This window comes from Python bivittatus, unplaced genomic scaffold (assembly GCF_059951505.1).
Source record: "Python bivittatus isolate LINGU-HERP-01145 unplaced genomic scaffold, Pbiv_v1 ctg000960_np1212, whole genome shotgun sequence".
Taxonomy (NCBI): Eukaryota; Metazoa; Chordata; class Lepidosauria; order Squamata; family Pythonidae; genus Python; species Python bivittatus.
In genome coordinates, this window is record NW_028277124.1 from 9,574,812 (window position 1) to 9,599,292 (window position 24,481).

At 40.1% G+C, this 24,481-nt stretch overlaps 1 protein-coding gene and 1 pseudogene across 1 annotated transcript in view; both read left to right on the plus strand.

Moving 5' to 3' along the window:
* LOC103055153 (protocadherin alpha-5) overlaps positions 1 to 24,481 on the plus strand; it is a 121,397-nt gene that overhangs the window by 32,460 nt on the left and 64,456 nt on the right. The window lies entirely within an intron of this gene.
* On the plus strand, positions 11,992 to 14,323 carry LOC103054914 (protocadherin alpha-3 pseudogene; annotated as a pseudogene).

The following is a 24,481-nucleotide window of genomic DNA, read 5'->3' on the forward strand; positions in this document are numbered from 1 at the left end:
CACCTGGATCGGGAACGTGTTGCCGAGTACAGTCTAGAAATTATTGCACAAGATCAAGGGACTCCACCATTGTCTGCCACCAGATTCCTAATGCTTTCAATCAGTGATGTAAATGATAATGCACCTACTTTCTCACAGCTGTCCTACACAGTCTTTGTGAGAGAGAAAAATCCACCTGGTGCTCACATTTTCACAGTATTTGCTTCAGATCCAGATGTAGCTGAGAATGCTCTAATAACCTATTGGATAGATGAGAAGCTCTGGCCATTGTCCAGCTACATTTCTGTACAGTCAGAAAGTGGAAAGCTCTATGTTTTGCAACCTTTGGACTATGAGGAGTTGAAATTGCTGGAGTTCCAGGTGAGAGCCAAGGATGCTGGACTGCCCTCCTTATGTGGCAACGTGACTGTTCAAGTCTTTGTGATAGATGAGAATGACAATGCACCTGCCGTGTCAGAATCATCAGAAGAGGACTTGATACTTCTTGTGGTTCCAGTGATGCCTGGTCATATTGTAGGCAAGATCCATGCCTTGGATGCTGATTCAGGATACAATGCATGGCTAAGGTACGAACTGCTTGAAGAAAACAATGGTCCATGGTCTGTGGGCCAGTATAGTGGTGAGGTGAGTACCAAATATTCTCTGGATGAGACAGAAGGAAGCAAAATCCAGAGTGTGTTGGTTCTTGTGAAGGATCATGGAAAGCCTCAACTCTCAACTACAGCTACCTTGAGTGTGTCATTGGTGACAAATGCCCAAGCCATCAAGGCGGATATCCACCTTCACCAGTCAGGGGAGAGCTTTGTGTCCCTGGTGGACTCAGTCAATGTCTATCTGATCATTGCCATCTGCTCTGTTTCCAGTTTGTTTCTGCTGGCCATTCTTATCTATGTGGCCCTGCGATGCCACTGCAAGGCAAAGGAAACCATGGTGTATGGCCCTGGCATGGCCACCCTGGTCTGTGCCAGTGAAGTGGGCAGCTGGTCTTATTCCAATCGCCACAGCCACATCCTGGCAGGTGTGAGTGCAGAGGCTGGTGCCAAGAGTGACCTCATGATTTTCAGTCCCAACATTCCTGCCTATATGGATGTTGGGGAAGTGGGAATTTTGAGGGAGCCAGTTCTAAATTCCTCCGGACAGGTGAGTTATGTGGGTTGGTATCATAATCCTTCTGTTTTGACACGTGTTACATGATTTGAAACCTATTTATTCTTTAGTCTTTTAAAAGAATTCTGGAATGACCTTCAATAGGTCTTCAAACAGAATGTTTCTAAGACTGTGATCGTGTTTGTGCTTTACCTTATTGATAAATGAAGAAGTTTATCAGAGTGATGCCATCAGATATTTCTTTGAAGGTGATGGGGATGCAAGCTTAACTAGACTGTAGGGTTTTTTTTCTTGAAAAGATAATAAAAACTGTTAGAGTTTCCCCTGAAATAGTTATTATTCTACAGACTAAAAGGCTGATAAATAAATGTAGACAACATTATTGTATTAATGATGGATAGTGAATATAATTTAAGTGAGAAATATGGGCAAATTACAAACATGTATGTTTTCATCAACAGTAGAGGGATGACTTGTGTGTAGAGGAACTCAGCAGTGGGGAAAATGATGCACTATTTCTCCCAGTCCCTGGGTCTTAATCAGTTGTACTCCTTTATAAAACATCTATCAGTAAGAGCCAGACCATACAGGAAGATACTGGCCAGTATCTCAATGAAATTCAATTCAGTGAAAGATACTGGGCAGTATCTCAATTCAATGAAAACCTTTCCCCTTAAGAGTAAGAGATACTCAGGGATGCCACTGAATCTTTAGCTTGGTATCTAATATCAAGTCTCCTCTTATTTGTCTAGCCCTATGTCTTTCTTTGTCTTTCTGGGTCTGAGTCACATTACTTGATCACATGGGACTAAGCCAAACTGCAACAGAACATTAGAGACTGACTTTTTAATTTTCAGTAACTGAACCTATTTCATTTATGAATAATTGAACTTATTACAAATGAAAGAACTTCAATTCATGGAAAGTTTTTGATCTAGGGGAGGGATTGTACAGATGAAAGGAGAGGAAAGCAACTTGCTGATCTTCCTCTTAACTTCCAGTCTTCAGGTCATGTCCCCAACCCTTCTGGTTTAAATTCCAGGGAGTTTCATTGTCTATAGGGAAAAAGGGAAGATTGTCAAAATCATCTCTTGCTTTCTCAGTAGACTTTCTAGCAATGACTAGGATGAATAAAGTCTAGATCCAAGCAACTGTGTCAGCAATGATTTGCTGATTTACTTCAGAAAGAAACTTTAGCCTTTTATTATAAATGTTGTATTTTAAACTATTAATACCTTCAAAACTTAACACATTGCAATACACAATCTTCTTGCTAAACAGATAATCCAGATTACTAACTGAATGTGAGCTACAGCGTAAGAGAACTAGTTTTATATAACTATGCATACTAATATCTGAAGTGTGCTATTAAAATTAATTTATTGACATCATTTGAAGACGTGCTATTGAGATTCATTGGGCTTTGAACTGCACGATATATGAGTCAGGGTATTCTTTAAACATATTCTTGCCAGAAGAGTTTAATTCAAGAAAATATATTTTCAAGCATCAATGTAGGAATGTTAAGTCCACTGTGATTAAAGTTTTCATAATTTTATTATTAAACTGCACCAAATCAAATATATAAAAATAATTATTGAAAGTGATACATTTGGAATGATTTACAATAATGGCAAGGCAATCTTGTTTTTCATAGTTATATTCTGCTTATGGTTCAGTGCATCCTGGAATGCATGGACTAGGGTGGGGTAATTGCGTGTGTGCGTGTGTGCTCCTAGTTCAGGTCAAACCATTGTGCTATTACCTTTAGAAATAAAGAAAAGGGAAGGAATAGGAATAGCAAGGATTCCTATTCCCCATCTGGATACAACACTCTTAGCTCTAAGCTGCTGGCTATACCTTTACTTATCCTGTACTTTCAATTCTTTTGGGTCATCATTTCAAAAACAGTTAAGAGCAGTACATGGTTTTCTGGGCTGAGGACCACATTCATGCCAGGATGCAAACTCCAAAAAGTAGGCAAGGACAAGTCAAAGAAATTGGATGTTTTTTCTTTGCAATAAAGGATTGATACCTTTCATTAGACTGTGCAAGTGAGCAGCGAGAGCTAATAATAGTTTGCCAGAGGATTTCAGCAGGGAAATTTAAAAGGAGTCCCTAAGAGGTTTTCCCTCTTAGCCAAGAGTTTGCACTTGATGAACCTGGAATCCTTGAAAAGGAACAATGAATGAATGAATGAATGAATGAATGAATGAATGAATGAATGAATGAATGGCTTTCTACTGATAGGGCCCTAAGAAGCAAAAATTAAGATGGAACCTGCAATGGAGATCTGCAATGCTTGAATCATCTTCATCTTCCTGCCTGAAATCAACTTGGCCTATATTTGTAGCAAGTGCAAGCCCTTGAAGAAAATGTGAAAGGATTGGAGCAGGGAAGGCATCTACTCCATCTGATAAGAAAATATGAGGATTTATCAGTTCAAAGGTAGGAGCCTCTACAACAGAAACTGACAATGAGAGCAAATCTCTATAAGGAAAATGGTCAAATATAGTGAGGTTCGGTGAATGAGTTTAACAATCAGAAACAAGAGATATAAAATATATTCTTCTCTATTGGAAGGTAGATACAGTTTTTAGGCCCTTGTAGATGAAATAGTCTGGGAGCTTTCAGAGGAAGAAAGAGAACTACAGAATGAGAGGGTGCAGTTATGCTCTATAAGAAAACAAAGAGAAGAGTCATGGAAGTTGACAACTCTCTACTACAGGAAATAGACAGACTAGGCCCATCAGCATATGAAGTGTGCTGTCTGATAGAAGCAGGGGTCTAGGACATGACAAGTAACTTCCAAGTCCATTGACAGTTAATCCTTTCTCCTAATATTTGTGAGATAAATGATACTGTAAAGCACAGATAGAACTGCATCGCCACAGACATTGAAATGTTGGGAGGAAGCTCAAGATCCTGGGAGCTCAGATGGTATTTTTATTTATACTTCCAGTTATGGAAGAAGATTGGAAAGGGTAAGAAAAATACTCCAAATCAGTGACTGGCTAGGCACATGGGGTCAATGGGAGAGATTTTGCTTCCAGAAACATAGTCTGAGTTACCTAAATGATAGACTGGCATGAAATGGGTTACACCTCACAAAGTAAAAATGAGTTTGGCCCAAGTATAGGGAGCTTGATTCGGCCTTTGAATTGAATCCTGTAGAGGTGCAAATGAAAACCTGAAGCAAGGATCCCAGATGAAGACCTGCACACTGCAGAAAATGTGAGTTGTTGTTGAAATAGGGTTGTGGTGAAGGGAAAATCTCAGCCTCCTTGTGAGTACACAACATCAACAGGGAATGAGTGTTTGCTGACTCAGTGCCTGCTGAGCAGAAAGACTACTCTGACGAATGAGAAAGGTGTGGGGAGTTAGAAGAGAAGGATGAGAGAGATGACAGATGCCAGTGGTTGGCAAAAAGGATACTACAGACAGAAACCTGCTGCTTGACTATCTGGATCAGGCTGCACAAGCAAACTGCCTGATCCCCTTCTATGCTGCCTGACCTTGCATCAACTTATTGCCCGGATAGAGAGTTAAAGCTGGTTCCTCAAGCTGGAAAGCCAGGAGGGAGTAAAGGGAACTGGAGACTGCATAAGTAAGGTGCTGCTTACCCACTCACAGGTGCAGCTGGAGGGCCTATTGAGAGGGTTTATGGGAGACCAGAAATAGAAGCCTCAAACTGCCACTGCCAACACTGTTTCTATCCATAGTTAGGCACTTTGTTCTGAATATTACTTTCTTGGTTTGGACTGCTGAGACTCCAAAGTGTCTGTTTTTGTTTTCAAACCACATCTCTGAATGCTCAGAGATTGGAACTGGGGAGAAGAAACTTCACCTCTACACTCTTTGAAGAATTGAGTATTTGCTTTTGCTTACATGCTAGTCAGCTCCTCACCTCTCTGTGTACAAGGGTCCTCGTTAGTGTTTACTATCACCCACCCAACCAAGAAGAAGACATGAATAATCCCTTCCAAAAGCAAATTGCAAATCTGGATGAAATTGCAGTGATAGGAGACTTTAATTATCCCAACACATGTTGGGAGATGAAATCTGCCAAGGATAGTCCTTTCAGAAAATTCATGACTTGTCTTGCTGACAGCTTTCTCTTTCACTTGTGGAGGAAGTCACAAAAGCATCAGCTATCCTTGACTTGATACTAATCAATAGGGAAGACTTAGTTGAGGAAGTGGAAAAACCCAGATCACGGAGGAAATGGCCATGTAATGCTGGAATTACTGATTTTTAAGAGTCACTAAAACGGAGTGTAGTCAAAGACTTCAAAAGTCAAATTTTAATAAAACTCAGAGCAGTAATAGAATTTTGTGGTATGGCTAATTACTTGTGGGCTGAATACCCTGGATATACAGGATATATATAAATTGTACTGAAAAAGTAATTACCAGTGGATCATCATGAAATTGGAGAAAAGATTCAAGTGGGGTGCCATAAGGATCAGTTCCTAGTCCTTAACTTTTCAGTATTTGTGTTCAGTATTTTCAGTATTTCAGTATTTTCAATGATTTGGACTGAGGTAATGCTTATCAAATTTGCAGATGATAAAAATTAGGTGGAATTGCTAATACATAGGAGACAGAATTACTGTTCCAAACTATCTGGATAGGTTGGAGAAATGGACTGAAAGTAACAGAATGAGATTTAGCATAGACAACTGCAAGTTTTTTCTCTTAGCAACAAAAGTCAAATACAGTTATAAGATGTGGGATATTTGCTTTGGTAATGATACTTGCAAAAAAGATTTTGGAATAGTAGCTGATTGTAACTGAATATGAACCAGCAGTGTGATAGGACTACAGAAAAGGCAAATACAGCTTTAGACTGCAACAAGCAAAGTACAGTATAATTTCCAAATCTTGGGAAGCAACTATTCTATTTTGGTTTGGTCAGTCCCTACCTTATGCAGTCTAGTTCACTGCTCCAATTCTCTAGAGATACAGAGAGAGTGCTGGCTGCAGTGCAAAAAGATTTGTGATGTCATGTTATTTTTTCACCTATTCTTTTACTGAGATAACCAGACCTTAGTTACTGAATGTACGACTAGGCTCCCTTTCCAGGCTAATGCAGGGACCATCAGGACATGCCATCTTTCTTGAGGAAGCCAATGAAGCTGTCAACTCAGAAACCTAAGAACCAGGCCCCAGTACTAGTGACAAAATAAAAGCAGATCCTATTTCCTTGAAATAGATGGTTCTGGCCTGGAACTGAAGGCAAGGCCCCACAGTGCTCAGAAACACTAGCAGCAATATGTGGAAAGCCATAAAATAGAAAACAGTGGAATAGTGGCTTGCAGAGGAAGGCATTTGTGGTAGCTGAAGTTTGTAGAATCTGAATCCAATAAATCAAGGCTGCTCAGTTTCAGGAGACTTGGCTATTTAAGCCAGAGGCAAGTTAGATCATATCCTGGGAAACTTCTACTTATTTTGAAGCCATGTGTGCTGGGTCCTGTGGACTGAATTGACAATTGACTCCCCCTTGAAAATTGGCCATAGGACTTGTAATGATGGTTGGAGTTTTGACTCTCCAGCCATAGGCATATCTGCACTAGCAAGTTGTTCCACTGCAAGTAAGGGCCATCAATTATTCCTGGAGAAGAGAAATAGATGGTATTGTCCTCTATTCACTCCCAGCCCACCACAAATGTGACCTCCATTGTGTTCTCCTGCTCTGCATTAAAAGTCATGTTCTGCAGCCTGTTTTCCAGCTTAAGCATTCCATTTGCCTGTTACACTTTACTTTCTTCTAGGCAAACACCTGGACTTTGACTGGTTCCTGGTTACTATGCAGAGGCAGGCACACCTCAAACCTGGGTCAATAGTTGCCATCCTGTAGCTCTCTGATCTTTGCACAGCTACTGTTATCAATGATGTTCCAATAGCACAGTGGTTATAACATTTGCCTGATATGCAGAGGGAGACTGGTTTGAAAACTATCAGATTTTTTTTAATTACTATTTTTTTTGCTGAGCTACTTACTTTTTGTCTGTATTATGGTCCTGCTTGGACATGTCTTCAGATGATGATGAGGGGCAGAACTTTTGCTTTGTTTTTTAAAAATAAGTTTACCGGTACAGTGTTTCATAATTTTTCCAGTCACTTAAGGTATAAATATTTCAGTACAGTAAATGTGCATTCTTGTGCATTGTGATGCTTTAAACTAGTGTACGTAAATTTAAAATAACTTTGTATATCAAAGAATTTACAGTATGTCCAGTAACTCCCTCCCATAGAAAGAAAGTGATTGCCAATTGCTTTCCTGGCACAGAAATTTGGGAGGGCAGAGCAGCAGAGGACTTGTCCAATGGAGGGTTAGGGTAGTGGGTACTCTGAACTGGCATGTTGCTCCCAAAGTGTCCCAATCTGGACAGAATTTCTTTACATCTTTTTACAGTCCAGCCAGCATAGGATAGGTGTAGTTTAATGGTGCAGTGTGGATATTCTGTCACACTGCTGTTGCCTGCCCCTTCCAACCTGGACAAAAGGCTAGAGCCTGATTTACAGCTTTATGAGCCAGTTTACAAGTGGATTTCCTGCTTTATGGCTGACATACTTACTTTGTGCTGTAACCTACTTAGGCTATAAAATTTTCCTAAGTCACACGTGGCTCTTGAGAAAGTCTATATAGAGGAAAGTAAACGTTAGATTTTCCTTTGGACCTAAATTGTCAGCCAGCCTTGCTTTGTGAAATACTCAATTCCTACAATACTTGTTTTTCCTGTATGGTCCACTAGAAAAAATATTTTTAAATTTTTATTTTACAATATTTATAACCTGCCCAAATCTTAGATTCTGGGCAGGGTATAACAAAGTCATGCTCACCATGAGAGACTGGGGAAACTGAGGGGTGGAAACCAATTTAGGAAAACCAGTTGCTCCACCAAATCTGAGGACTGTGTTCTAAGGTCACTTGCTATAGAAAGATCCTTTCATGGAGGATCCTGGTAGGGCACATGATAAATGCTAAACATCTCTTCCTTTCTCATAGCAACCTTTGTCTTCTCCAGCATGAGGCTAACTTGCCCTTCCTCTGGAGCTACTTGTAATGGGTTTTAGAATAACCTTGGGAGACAAGAAGAAGAGCTGCAACCTAGACAACAGTGATAAGAGAAATCTGAGTCCAAAGGGGAGATGGGGATGGATAAAGGTCTCAGAAGGGACCCTCCCTAGTTCTCTAGAAAGCAAAGGCAGGGGGAGGGGGGAGTGCTTTCAGACTTGCAAGATTCTGTTACTGTAACCGTACAATAAAGATAGTATTAGTGCTCATGGTTTTGGTTTCCTGACTAGACTGCCTTGAAGGGCTGACACTACTGTTGGATTAGTGATGGCAAGAGTACGACCCTCTTCCTTGCTTTTCCCAGAATATTTCAATCAGTATCTGTACCAATATTAGGGCCAAGGAAGTATAACTCTTTCTCATGTCATGACTCTCATCTGATTCTTCTTCTATCACCTCTACCTCTTCTCTAGGCACTATAAATGACACTGATAGGCACCAGATATAAGACACATATATGCATACTTATCAATAGGGCTAATGTGGGATGGAGAGAACACTAGTTATAAGAATAAAAGACAGAAAAGGGAGACACCCTAAACAGTATATTTGTCATTATTAAAATGTGCAAAGTAAAGTTAATATAATAATATAATAAATGTTTGGATAAAGAAGGATGACTCAATCAACTGACCTTTGAAAAAATCAAACGATTGTCTGTAAAATCAAAATAAACTATTGCAAAATCTTTTATTATTCTTGCAAAAGGACGAGAGGCAGGGAAGCTGTAGGAAAGGAAAGTGACAGAAAGTTGGATAAAACAAAGTTGCTAAAGAAGCTGAAGGAACCCAGTGAGAATAGATTAAGTGAGAAGCAGATATTCATTCAAAAAGGGAGCATTGCCAGAGACCCCAAATGACAAGAAGGTATGATTGCATTGACAGCAAATACAATTATACTGAGTTTGCTGAAGAAGTGGACCTTCCAACAATAAGGCTGGATAAACATTTCCATTAGACATACCTGGCAATTATTATGGCAATATGACATACACAATATAGGTAGTCCTTGACTTATGACCATTCGTTTAATGACTGTTTGAAGTTACAACAGCACTGAAAAAAGTGACTTATGACTGATCCTCACATTTATGACTGTTGCAGCATCCCTGCAGTCTTGTGATCAAAATTTGGATGCTTGGCAACCAGCATGTATTTACATGGTTGCAGCATCCTGGGGCCACATGGTTGCCATTTGCGGCCTTTCTAGCTGTCTTCCGACAAGCAAAATCAATGGGGGAAGCCGAATTCGCTTAATAACCACATGATTCACTTAATGACTGCAGCAAAAAGGGTCATAAAATTGAGCGCATGATTCACTTAATGACTGCATTGCTTAGCAATAGAGGTTCCGGTCCCAATTGTGGTCGTAAGTCAAGGACTACCTGTAAAGACAATTTGGATAAATTGAGATAAATTCTTGAATATGCTCCACAAACTGCACTGACTACCAATGTGCTTCCAGGTGCAATTCAAGGTGCCAGTAATGACCTATAAAGCCCTACATGGCATGGAACCGGGATATTTGAGGGACCACCTCTCCCCATTTACATCTACCCAACCCATCAGATCCAGCAGGAGAGGCATGTTATGGGTCCCATTACTAAGGAATATCATCTGACAGGACCCAGGAAGACAGCCTTTTCTGCTGTGGTGCCTGCCCTTTGGAATAGCATTCCCCTGGAACTTAGATTGGAACTTACTCTCCTGGTCTTTAAGAAGGGCCTGAAGACTTGGCTTTGCCATCTTGCCTGGAGATCTGGTAGTGATGGTGTAGAGCCTGCTAAATGGCTATATTGTTAGTAAATTGGATTGCACTCTCGCAGATTAAGTTTTGTATGGTTTTAATCATTTTTATTGTTTTCAGTGTATGTGCATGCATGTGTTTTAACTTTGTGAGCTGCCCAGAGTCATGTATGTGAGATGGGTGGCTATATAAAGTGAATAAATAAATAAATATCCAGGTTCAGAATGGATGTTTTCAAACCAACTTCAGTTCATGATTCAAAAGCCACAGTCAGCTTTAGCTGATCAAAATTCTAAAGAAATGATAGACATTAATATAAGAGTAGACAAGGTGTTTTAGGAAGTGAGTGGCATACTATAGCCCTAAAATGCTAATTTTTAAAAAATCAAAACAAATTTGGCTGTTCTATTAAAGAGCATCATGGGAAAACATATTTTGCTCTAAATCCCATCAGTTCTTTTTGCAAAAGACAGTAAGGAATTGAGACAAAATAATGCAAGTTAAGACAGAAGTGGATTTTTACCTATTAGAATACACAAGCGATTGACTCGATAGTAAAGATGCAAGAAAGCATCAGACATGAATATCAAATGAAATGCTTGTAATGTCACCTCAAAGGTAACTGTTGTGATGTCTTTTCTGTTTTTCATGATATTATGATAATATTTTTATTTATTATTTATTATTAAATTTATATGCTGCCCATCTCCTCCAGAGGGTAACTCTGGGCAGCTTATAATTAAAAAAAAATTATAATAATAATATATTCTGAATAATCATATGTTCATGGCTTTGATTGAAAAGCATCATTCTACAGTGCTATATCATTTATCCACCCATTAATTTTCCCAACTGTTCAGGCTTTTCTTTTAACATGGTGAACATAATTTAATTTTATGTAAATACAGTAGTACCTCGGGATACGAACTTAATGTGTTCCGTGACTCTGGGCGTATCCCGAGTTGGTTGTAACCCGACGCAAATTTCCCCATAGGGTTCAATGTAAATCCGGTTAATCTGTTCCGCCCTCCGAATTTGGTCGCACCCTGAAGCAAATTTTCCCATAAGGTTCAATGTAATTACTATTAATCCGTTCTGGTGTCCGCGGACCACGCGTCAGGGGTGGGAGAACGGCCGGGCGCCGCATGGCGGGAAAAAGGCCGGGCGCAGCGCAGCGGGAGAGCGGCCGGGTGTGGCGCGGCGCAGCAGGGCGGGAGAGCGGCCGGGCACGGCGCGGCGTGGTGTGGCGCAGCGGGAGAACGGCCGGGCACAGCGGGGTGGGGCGGGAGAACGGCCGGGCGTGGCGCGGCGCGGCGGGAAAATGGCCGGGCACGGCGGGGCGGGGCAGGAGAACGGCCGGGCGTGGCGCGGCACGGCGGGAGAGCGGCTGGGTGCGGCATGGCGCGGTGCGGCGGGAGAACGGCCGGGCGCGGCGGGGTGGGAGGACGGCTGGGCGCCGCGCGGCGGGAAAACAGCCGTGGACCACGTGCCAGGGGCGGAAAAATGGCCGCGGACCACGTGTCAGGGCGGAAAAATGACCGTACCCCAAGGCGGAGTTTGCACATCGAGGTAAATTTTTGTGGCCTGAGCTGGTCGTAACCCAAACAGTTCATTAGTAGAGACGTTCGTATCCCGAGGTACCACTGTAACAGTACTTGTAGCTAATCTAAGCCTATTTGGCTAATTGGTGGCAAAATGAATTCTGCCTAATTTTTCCTTGCGCTACAATTATTCAAAGTTTCTAAAAATTATTTCCCCCATATCACTAGCTGGCTTGGAAAGAAAAATATTAGAAAATAATAGCAGCATATTCCTTTTAAACTAACAATTACAACACAGAGATAACAAATAAAAATCAGTGTGGCATTTATACTGACTGCCACAGGATGTCGCTACCTACTTAAAATTACAATGCTCTTTCCAGACAAAGCTCTTCCCAGCAGCACAATACAACAAGCAGATTGTGAAGGTGTTGGAAGGGATGCTTGAGTATAGCCACTGAATACTAAGCCTGGAGAAAGGTCTGGGGCTTTTTTAAGAATAAAGCTTACTGTGACCATGGTGATTTTGCACCAAAGACCCTTGAAGAACAGTTGGTTACTACAGCTGTTCCTGCTGCATGAAGCCTGGAGAATGGGGAGAGGGCAGCTGTGCTACTCTGTACTGGAAGAATCCCAGCCTGGTACCTTTGTGGGCCAGCTCACCCAGGACCTGAGAATGGAGGTGGAGGAGCTTATGCCCCAGATGTTCCAGATGAAGTCCCAAGGCCTTGGAAACTACTTAAAGGTAGAATGCAGAATGGAATTTTATTTGTTAATTCCTGAATAGACAGAGAAGAACTATGTGCCCAGACTGCTGTCTGTACCATTCACCTAGAGGTGATCCTGCATAAACCTTTGAGGGTTTTCCATGTGGATGTGGAGATTGAAGATATCAATGATAATGCTCCTATATTCACAGCAGCTGAGCAAAACCTGACTGTTTCTGAATCTAGGCTTCCAGATTCATCGTTTTTATTAGAAGGAGCCTTTGATGTTCCAACTCTCAGCTCAGCTATAAAATCAGCCCAAACGAATATTTCACCTTGGATTTCAAAATAATGAGGAGCACAGTCCTTGTGCTAAGAAAACCTCTTGATAGAGAGTTAACCCATGTATATAATTTACTACTCACAGCAATTGATGCAGACAAACCAGAGCAAACTGGAACTGCTCTGTGGGTGATCAACGTGCTGGATGCAAATGATAATGCACCAGTTTTTAATCAAACTGTATATAAAATAAAACTTTTCGAAAATGCAAAAAAGGGAACATTAATTATCAGTCTCAGTGCAACTGATCTTGATGAAAGGATTAACAAGGACATTACATATTTAATTAGAAATGTTAACCCATACCATTTAGGTGCATTGATTAATTTAGATCCAAACAATGGACAAACAAGATTAAATGGGGAGCTTGATTTTGAAAGCATTAAATTAGGAGAAATTGAGATAGAGGCAACAGATAAAGGCTACCCTCCAGTGAAAGAATACTGTACAGTTCTGACTGAGGTATTTGTTGTAAATGATAATGCACTAGAAGTGACAGTCTCATCCCTGTCAGTACCAATGCCAGAGGACTCCCCACTAGTGGTGGCCCTGCTCAGTATTTTGGATAGAGACTCTGGTAGCAATGGACAAGTAAGCTGCTCCTTGTGGCCTCCTGATCTTCCATTCAAACTTTCATCTAGTTTTAAGAATTATTATTCACTGGTGCTGATTGAGCCCCTGGATCGGGAACAGATATCTGAATATAGGATAGTAGTGGTGGCCCAAGATCAAGGGGACCCATTGCTTTTGACTACCAGCAGCCTGATTGTGCCCATCAGTGACATAAATGACAATGCACCCACATTCACACAGCATGGCTATATTGCCTTCATGAAAGAGAACAATCTGCCTGGTGCTCACATTTTCACAGTATCTGCCTCAGACTCAGACATGGCTGAAAATGCTCAGTCAGCTATTGGATAGATGAGAGACATGGCTCACTGTCCAGCTACATCTCCATACATTCAGAAAGTGGGAAGCTCTATGTTTTACTGCCCTTATGAGGAAGTGAAACTTCTGGAGTTGCAGGTGAGAGCCAAAGATTCTGGACTGCCCTTTTTATGTACAAATGTGACAGTGCAAGTCTTTGTGATGGATGAGAATGACAATGTACCCTCAGTGTCTGGATCAGAAGAGGTTCCTGTTTTACTAGAATATCCTTTGGCAGCTGGCCATGTGGTGGGCAAGATCCATGCTGTTGATGCTGACGCAGGTTACAATGTATGGCTGTGGTATGAGTTGCTTGAAGCAACTAACAGCCTATGGCAAATTGGACTATATAATGGTGAGATCAGTACCACACATAACTTAGATGAACGAGAAGGCAGTAGCAGTCGGAATCTACTAGTGCTGGTGAAAGATCATGGTCAACCAGTGCTGTCTACCACAGCCATATTCAGTGTGTCACTGACAGTAGATCAGGCTGTTTGCGTGGATACCCATTATCTTGGACTGGGAATGAACTCAGGGCCTTTGGCAGACAATTCCAACACCTACTTAATCATTGCCATCTGTTTAGTGTCTAGCTTATTCCTGTTGGTGACTGTATTATACATGGCCCTGCAATGTCAGTCTCTTCCCAACGGGAGAGCAATATATGGTCCTGGCACACCTACATTGGTTTGTGTCAGCGAAATGGGTAGCTGGTCATATTCAAATCGTCACAGCCATATCTTGACGGCTACTACCAGGGAGGCTAGTGCAAAGAATGACTTGATGGTTTTCAGCCCCAATATTCCTGGGTTTACAGACAATGAAGAAGAGTACAATAGGAAGGAACTGATCCCAACTTCACTCTGACAGGTAAGTCAAAACAAAGTTTGCCTTCTTTAATTTGTCCGATTCAGTTATCGTATTAAGTCACTCTGTGTATTGGGTGTGTCTGTGGTATATAATAGAAAATGCATTTTCTAGTGACAGAACTGTGATTTATTGAGGGTAGGTAGGTTAAGATTTTAATAAAACTGCATTGTTTTTTCCTACTCCTTTTTGGCAGGAAATTGACCATACTCATAAGTGGTTTGCTATTGCCTCTTTCAAGGGCTGAGGGAGAGTGACTGGCCCAAAGTTACCCAGCTGGCTTTATGTCAAGGCGGGACTAGAACTCACATCTCCAGTTTCTAGCCTGACGCCTTAACCACTACACCAAACTGGCTCTCTGTGGCATGCATGCTTCTCCAAAAACAAAGATCTTCTGTTAGACTTTTGTTTAGTAAGAAATTTGTTTGGGGGGGGAGGAGGTATGAATCTATCAACGATGAAAATATTGAGTAACTTAAGAATTCAAATTCATGACACTGTTCTGATAGAGATGATGATGATGTTTTCTTTCTTTGATTGATATCCTGCCTTTCTGCCCAAAAAGCACTCTATTCTTAGTGGGAGGTTTTTCCCTTTAGCATAAAAAATCTTAGCACTTCAGGCTATTTCTGATTTCTATTCTTTAACATGGAATAGAGGAAATACAGGTGCTGATTGCAGCCCTTTCCTCTATGATTAAAAAAAATATATTAAACCCATTGTTACTTTTAGTCCAGCTTGCATCCTCTGTGCTGGCCTTAAGTGTGTACAGGTAGTCCGCAATGACCCTAATTGGGACTGGAATTTCTGTTACTAAGTGAAGAGGTTATTAGGCAAAACATCACATTACTGCACCACTTAGTGATGGCACTTCTGGTAGTCCTGGTTATGGTCGTTAGGCCAGGACCATGCCGTCATTAGGCCAGGACCTCACGCTTCTCCTGCCCTGCTACACTTCTCTCCACTTCAATTCCCCCCACCTGCCTATCTCCTCCCCCAAACTCTGCCTTTTTGGCCACCCTGCACTCCACCGCCCCTGCTGCTCCCACTGCCCTGCACTCTGCCCTGCACCCCCACCATCCTGGACTCTGCCACTCCTGCCCCCCCAGCTGACTTTTGCTGTCTTCATCCTCCCGCTGTTGATGAGGCGCGCCTGGCCTGGCCCTTCACAAGGCAGTTGCTAGCCACATGAGGCCTCACACAGCCAGTAGTTGCCTCACAAAGGGTCAGCAACTTTTTGGCCGGGCACACCTTGTCTGCAGCAGGAGGAAGAAGATGGTCAAGGTCACCAGGAGGGTTGGGGGGAGACAGGGATGGCAGAGTGCAGGACGGTGGGGGCAGCAGAGGCGGCAGAGGGCAGGGGGGCCAAAAGGGCAGAGATTGGGGGAGGAGATAGGCGGGTGGGGGAGTTGAAGCGCAAAATGTAAATGTCTGAAATTAGCTTTTGTTTCAAAAATGTTTTTGAGGCTTATTTATTTCAGGTACTTTTATGCCACTTCAGTCAAGAGAATATAAGCAATTTACAAGTAAATAAAGCATATATTAAAAAAAGGTAGCACAATACATTAAAAAAATCAATTCAATTAATTCATTAAAACATAATAAATAATAGCACCATACATCTTCTAGATATATAATTTAGAACACCTTCTAAATGTTAATTATGAGCTGTAGCACTTATTTCTAAGGGAAGTTGGTTCTACAGGAGAGGCAATCTACTGCATGCCCCAGAAGGTGGGAACGCTTAACAAGTGCTCTCTACCAGCAAGCCTCAGGCAGGCAGATGCTATTCAAAGCATGCAGTCTGGTAGATATCTAGATCCTAAGTCATGTAGGACTGTATAGATTATTACCAGCACCTTGAATTGCAATTGGAAACAGGTTGGTAACCATTGCAGCTGCTGCAGTACAGGGGTTATGTGGGAGTATCAAGTCACATTTTACACCGGCTGCAATTTCTAGGTGGTTTTCAGGCTGATGTTTGAAGGATATTAAATATTGGCTAACAGGGTTTTTTAAAAGAAAGGTTTGGCAAAGCATGGGTCCGCAGATGGCTCTTTTGTGCTTAAGCAATATAAAAGTCCACATCAACTAAAACTTGGTGCAAGGCCTTGAAGACTTGGTTTTGTTGTTGAACCTGGGGCCATGGTGGTATGAGAAAGCCTGTTGTACGGTCATATTAATTGTTGCGATAGGTTGGTTCTTTCCTGGGTGCTATTTTTGTTATTTACAGGTAGTCCTTACTTAACAACCACAATTGGGACTGGCAACTCTATCACTAAGTGATATGGTTGTTAAGTGATACATCATGTCACCATGGCAGACTTACATCCTCACTTCTACTGTGGTCATTAAGCAAATCACCTGTGGTCATTAAGTGAGACATCACCTGACCACTACTTTGCCATTTTACTGCCAGCTTCTCCATTGACTCTGCTTGTTGGAAGCCAGCTGTGAAGCTTGCAAATGGTGATCAGATGCTTGCAGGATGCTGCAATGGTCGTAAATGCCCGCCAGTTGCAAAGCACCCAAATCTTGATCATGTGACTGTGGGGATGCTGCAATTGTTGTAAGTGCAAGGACTGGTTGTAAAGTTACTTTTTCAGCACTGTTGTAACTTTGAATGGTCACTAAACAGGGCAGACATTAAGCGAAAACTACCTGTATCATTTTGTTATATTGTTTTTATTCTGTTTTTAATTATTATTAACTGGCCAGTGTTAAGTATTTTGAGATGGGCAGCCATATACATTTAAAAAATACAGAAATAAAAATAAAAACTTCAAAACAGGAAAATTTTGATCCCATTGAGTAACAATGTCTGTCCTAAATTTGGGGCCATTGGTAGTGGTGCGGATGGATGTCCTCTCACTCGCTCTCTGCTTCTCCAAAACAGGAGCCAACAATGTTGGGAAACCCATTGCATTTATTATAATGTGACAAGTACAGAAATGTTGCTGGAATGGAAATGGAGTGGATATTAGTGGTAGTAATAATAGTAGTGCATTTCTGTATGGATTAGGAGTGCTGTGGTAGTAGATTCCTGCACTGGGCAAGAGGTAGGACTAGATTATCTCCAACTCCAAGCCTTTGCATTGTATGATTTTATGTTTAAAATTATGTCAAAATTCTTTTGACTCAATTATGTTTCCATCCAGTTATGGATGCTTGACAGCAATTATTTTAGGATAAAGTTGATATATTGTAAAAACTGAATGTTATAAGTAGGGTGTGAAAATATTTTTATCCAAGAAATATCTTCAGCAGGTGAATTGTTTAGTTTCAAGGGATCAGCCATGTGAATTTTTGGCAGCAAAACCAACAAAGATACCTTCATCAGCTATATGAAGTGAGGTATCATGAGAGGGAATTTCTATGAACTCATTGTTATTGCTGGATGTGGGGAAAGAAGAGAGGATAGGGATAGTGGGAAAGAGATTTTGTTTTGGATATTACCATTTCAGATGACAGATTTATGCCCATCTATTCTTTTGTATAGGGGTTGGCCCATTGTTCAGTATGAAGTATGATTAGGCTCGCTAAGAGATTATGACATATATTCTCTTAAAGGAAGAGCAAGTGTGTATTTCCCATTGTTGCTGGTGATATGATTAGGATTTGTAATGATGTTGCCAGTTTAGATGTGGGGACAGAGTTGGCAACTGAATTTATTACAGTGAATTTATCACAGTTTCTATGCCTATATCATTGTGTCATTGTCTGTTGATGCTGCTCATTAGTAGCTATATTAGGCTAGGCAGCTGTTTGTAAGCAAATACAGGCCAGCCACCAAAGCCTGTGAAAGAATGATCTCATCATTTAGAATGGGCTGCAGATAATTGATTATGCATTTGAGTGATTTGCAAACCAGAAGTGACAGTGGCAGCCAATACTTGTGACAGGGCAACTTGGCAGTGTGGATATCCCCTGAAAGGGAAAAAGAGAACCCCTGGAAAGTAATGCATTCCAAACACAAATCTCCCAGCAATCCAGAAAAGTAGCATGATTAGTGATACTAAATGCCACTGAGAGGTCAAGAAGAGGGGTACCCCAGAGTTACTGGGAGTCAGGCAGCATCTAAATTTAGTAAATAAATAAATGTTGAACTCCAGATAAAAATCATCTACCAGCCTGGCCAAGGTAGCCTGAATCCCATAATCTGCTCCAATGCCATTTTGAAATGGGTCCATTTGCTTTCTCCAGGATTGCCTCTAAAAGGGAAATTACCACTCTCTGGATCACCTTATCCAATCAGAGGAAGTTTGGAGATTACCTATAATTGCCTGTTTCTGAAAAATCCCTTAAGATAAATTTGAATGATCATCTCCTTTAACCAGAAAGGGAGTATATACCTCCAACTCCTCCAAGAGGTATTTATAATGTTGGTTAAGGCCTCTCTTACAATCTCTTGACTAAACGTTTCAAGCTATGTTGGGCAAAGACCAACAGTACAATGTACAACACCCAGTGACTTGCCATATACTTGAATATTATACATAAAAATTGATCCAGCCTAATCATACAAGTTTAGTTCCCTGGGGCAATCAACCTAGTAAGTTCCCTGTTCTAGGTTTCAACCGAAGCAGTAGTATAATAATGGGTGAAGCCAATTACAAATCCTTCCAGGCCCCTTTAGAATCCATCTGGACTTTTGGGGCATTCATTGTAATTAGGACCTCCACCCTGACAGAGGTGGAAAATATGATTTCAAGTATCTCTGCAACCTGTAGGCTTGATTCCTGCCTTTCTTAGATCCTTCCTGGGGCTGGAGGAAGAAATATGATTAGCTGAATTAAACCTCTCCATGAGAGGAGGTGTTGCCTGCAGTATTGAAAAAGACTGTTGAGCAATTCCTGCACAAGGGGCTATCTCTGGATCCAGCTGTTCTTTCAAATATCACCCAGTTGAAGGAAGATTTTTGGGAGGGAAATGATGAATCAGCTTTCAAGAACCGTAGAAGAAAAATATTATGTGGTCCTTTTCAGTCACGATTAAGGTCTGGGCATAGGACTGAGCTAGTATTGGTCGCCCTGGTAGATAACCTGTGCTGGTACATGGATAGGATAGAGCACCCCTCTTAGTTCTATTAGACCTCTTAATAGCATTTGATATGATCAAATATGATATCCTTCTGGATCACCCATGAGGGTTGATGATCAAAGACACTGTTCTTCTGCATTTGGGCTCAACTGACTGAAGCCACTGGTTTATTTATTTATTGGTTACTGGTATTTTTTTTAAAAATGATAATGATTAATCTTTTTGTTATGGTTGTTTTAATCTATGTTGGTTTGGCATTGATGTTTGAGGTATAAACTGCAGGATGTCTGTTGTGAATCCAGTGGTATACGCTTTTGATAAATAAGCAAATAAATACCAGAACTTTTCTTGCTGGGACTAATGGATAGACAATTAGAAAAGAGTTATGGAAGATTATTTTTGTATATGATAACTGCTGCGAGACTATTATATGCACAAAAATGGAAAGATTCTGAAATACCTACAATGGAAGAATGGCTGGTGAAGATGACAGAATTAGCAGAGAGGGCAAAATTGACTTGTCTGATTAGGAAAGGATAATAAATATATTTATTAGTGACTAGAAACACTTATGGACTTTTTGATGAAAAAAGAAAAAAATGAATGTTTGATTATGGGTTTGATGATTAGAAAGGGTAGAGAGAGGGTAAAATATAAATGTACTTGTAACTCCTCTTAAGAAGATTGGAAGCCACTTCTTTATAATTTTTTCTTTTCCTTTCTTTTCTACTTCTTTCTTTGCTTTTTTTTTTTGACCTTTTTTATATTTACTTATAACTTATCTTCATTTTCTTTAATTTCTTTATTTTACTTTTTTCTCAAAATTTGTATTGTTTTTATTCTTTTAAAAAGTCTTTAATAAATTTAGATAAATAAGCAAATAAATAAATATACCCATAAATGCAAAACTGGACCCTTTAGTATATTCTTGTTAGATGGAACTATAGAGGTGTGGTTTTAATCAAAGGGCCTGACTGGCCATGATGGAGTTTATGGTATGTTTTACAATAAGAAAACATGTAAGCAGGTATAACAGGCAGTAGGTTTTCTGTATAAGTTGGTGTTTATTTGACAGTTGTTTTCCTTCCCTAAGCACTCATGCCAATGGCACGGCAATAATTACAGTGAGTGTGAAAGCCAAATTTGCTGTGCTAACAATCAGGATAGTGGTCCTCGTGTTTGGTAGTCCATCTGATTTAAGAGCGTCCGGACAGCATTACAGAAACTTGGCTGGTTCAAAAATAATACTCAAAGAGTTTTCATCAATCATTCCATATTGAACTGGAGTGAGTTAATGTGCGGGGAGCCACAAGATTCAGGTCTGAGCTCTGTATGCTTCAATATTTTTATTAATATCCTTAATAAAGAAGTGGAGAGAAAGATTACTGAGTGAGATAGGTAGTACCCTAGAAGTCAGAAACAAAGTTCAAAATGAACTTGATAGTTTAGAAAAATCAGATGAAAATGACGGAGTGATATTTGACAAGTATAGACTTATGCACTTAAGAAATAGAAATATAGGATACCTGGCTTGGAAATAGCACCTCTGAAAAAAAATTCTTGCATTTGTACTTTTAATATCCTCTTCTTTAGGAGCTCCCGCCTAGTTTGAGCTCCTTTTTTTATTAGCATCTGCTGCCACAAAATCCTACTGATCATCACTCTGAATTTATTAAAATTCAATTTCTTGAAGTCCAAGATCCATGGTGTTGGCTTTGATATCTAGCCACTGTGTTTTTTGGTGGCCTCATTTCTTTTTACCACTGACCATTCCAAGCATAACTACCTTTTCCAGTGAGTTTGATCGCATGACATGGCTGAAATAAGTAAGGCGGAATTTTGTGATTTTGCCTTCCAGTGATATGTCTGGTTTTATACACTCCAGAACTTGCTTGTTTGTCCCCTTTGCTGTCCATGGAATGCACAGGAGCCTTCTCTAACACCGCAGCTCAAACACGTCTATTTTCTTCCTGTCTAGTTTTTTCATGGTCCAATTTTCGCAACCGTAAATAGCTATGGGAAACACGATACTGTGGACTAATCTGCATTTAGTTGCCAGGCTGATGTCCTTGCTTTTCCATATTTGATTCATGCTCATCATTGCTGCACGACCTACTGTGATCCAGCACTATTTCTGGGCTGCATTCAGTGCTTTGATCAATCTGCGATCCTAGGAAAGTGAGTTCTTGCACACATTTGATCTCTTCACCATCAATTGCTATTTTGACATTTCCATTCCTCACAGTGGTCATGAGCTTGGTCTTTTTGATGTTCAAGAAGAGGCCAAATTTCTCGCTTTCTTCTTTAATCCTTTTGATCAGATGTTTCAGCCTTCTTTAGTTTCTGAGAGGAGAATTGTGTCATCAGCATATCGAAGATTGTTGATGCTCTTTCCTCCAATCTTTCCTCCAATTGTCGATACTTCAGATTCCAGATTCCTCATGATCACTTTGGCATACAGGTTGAATAAGAAAGGTGAAAGAATGCAAACTTGCTGCACTCCTTTCTCTATCTTGAACCAATCAGTGTCTCTATATGGTGTTCACACAGTGGCTATAATTATAATTATTAATTATAATTGATTATAAAATGTACAATCAGAAGATAATTCTAAAAAGGAGAACAAGAACAGCCATTGGAAATAATGGTAGACACAATTACTGGACTCCATTAAAATCAATGCAAACTAGACTTGGAAATGATTGTGAAATGAAATGGAAAATGCAATGGGCTTAGAACAGGAATGGCATTATTTTAATATGTTGCTTCTTCTGCAACATATTTTAATATTACTTAGAATATTAAATAGGCCTCTGAAATGGAAGAAGAGATGTGGGATTGGAATGATGGTCCTAGGACTGGAATGATAGGGAAGGGATGGAAGTGATTGCTCCACAGCAAGAATGGCTGCCCTTGTTCTTTAATTATGGCCCATGTCTCTGTTTGTGATCTTCACATGTAATTAATTGCACTAATGATATCAGAGAAAAATACATCAGTATCAGTATCAAATGTCAACCTGTATTCCAAAGTTTTCAGGAAGCTTTTTAAAAACTTTATTGGAATTTTCAGGAAGGAAAAATTGCTAACCCACTTATCTCAAAAGCAGTGCAAAGGATCTTGCATTAAAATATCAAATGTAAGCAGCTGAAAAAGTTAATAAATTTTTTTTTATTTTTAATAAAATAATAAATTAATAATAAAAATAATTTTTATTATTTAATAAATATTGGTACTTGTAGATGTAAATAAGTAAAGTTATAGGACAGGAAGACACCCCAAAATAGTATAATGAGATGCATAGCTGGGGAGGTTATAGCACTGGAAAAACAATGGAATTGCTGGTAAAGACATTCAGATTAATCTCTCTCCTTCCTGATGCATCTTGCCCTCCATGTGATTCTGTTCCAGTTTGCTCTGAAAGTAAAAGTTCTCTGTTCCAGGGATCTCACTACAACAAACATTATGTAAATCTTCACTTCCCAGCCAACTCACTTGACCTCAGATTCTAATGCCAAGGCTCTGTTTCCTGCCCTGTTCTATCACCTGGTCTTGCATGTAGCCCTTTTAACCCTGCTTTTTAAAAAATAGCCTCACATTGATAGGTGGCAACAGGGGCTGTCATTCCACCTGTAGCCCTGTTATTGTACATATATGACACATCATTCCAGCCAGGATCATTCCTCCTGAGGTAAGATTGGCCCCATCCCTATTTGTCTTCCAGAAAGCCCTCAGGACGTGTTTTCTTCCATCAACCTTGGGGGTCCCATGGTGAGCCCGCAAGATGCTTGTGTGATGTTAAGTGATGGTTGTCTCTCCCACTATCTTAAGTTTTTCTTTTCTTTTATTGTTTTTCTGCTTTTACTTAGTGTTCTTATGTATTGTATGCTGCCCAGAGTCACATTTTGTGAGATGAGCAGCTATATAAATTTGTTAAATAAATCAATAAAAATATTCTATGTTTATTAATTGGACCTATTCACTGGTTCAGAAATCATTCTCACAGATTGTTTATCAATGGGTTTTAATTGAATTTGAATGCAGTATCAAATATGAAACCAGAGGATTTGTTCCTTGGCCTAGTATTTTTATTTTTATTAATGACTTGGGTGAGGAAGTGGAAGGAATGCATATCAAGGAGCAGTTGATACAAAACAGAATAGAGTAGCTAATTATCTGGAGGACAGAAACAAAATCTTGATTTGGTTCATTTAGTCTACTATTATTAAGTTTAAAAAGTGAGCTAAAATAAGAAAATGAAATTTCACACAGAGAAATGTAAGTTCTTAATTAAGAGAATGCAGAGATATAGGAGGACAGAATACCTGCATATGTGAAAAAACCTCTTAGATTTGTAATTTATTGTAAGCTGAATATGAGTCAGTAGGATACCACACTGTAGCTGTGAGAAAGACAAATGTAGTTTTAGGCTCCATCAATAGAGGTATGATTTCCAAATCATGGGAAGCAATAATTCTTGTCTATTTTTCATGGATCAGATCATCTCAAATCCTGTGTTTACTTCTAGGGACTTCATACTGAGAGGGGTTCAGACAAACTGAATGCAAAAAAGGCAGTGAAGATAATCAGGAGACTGGAAGTAAGGGTACTTCCACAACACTATTATTTACATTCTCACCTCCCCAAAAACAAATTAAAACTGATCTACAATAATCTTCACTCCTGCTAATCTGGAAATGTGAGCCAAACAATATTCTCTCAAGCTAACCAACAGGAGAATGCGAAGTACGTCATTCAGTTAGTACTCTACCCCAATCTGCTGCTAATTCTGAAGCAGCAAAAATAAAGGGAAATAAAATAAATGGCTAGCACCTGCCCCTCCAGTTCTTGTTTTTGATACATTATATGTACACGTTTGATTTGTTAAAAAAAAATGAGTGGTTGTTATAAGAGGAAGTTTTCTGTCACAGAGCATCCATTTCTTCTGCATTTAAAATCTCTTGAAAGTGAGATGTTAGCATATCAGCAATTTTGCAACCAGTTGCTATGAGGATACTTAGGGAACTGAATGTTTAGCCTTGAGTTGAGACAGCTGAATTCAATGACCTGTTTCAGAGCACAGGACACAAAATAATGGGCTTCAAGTACACTAAATAA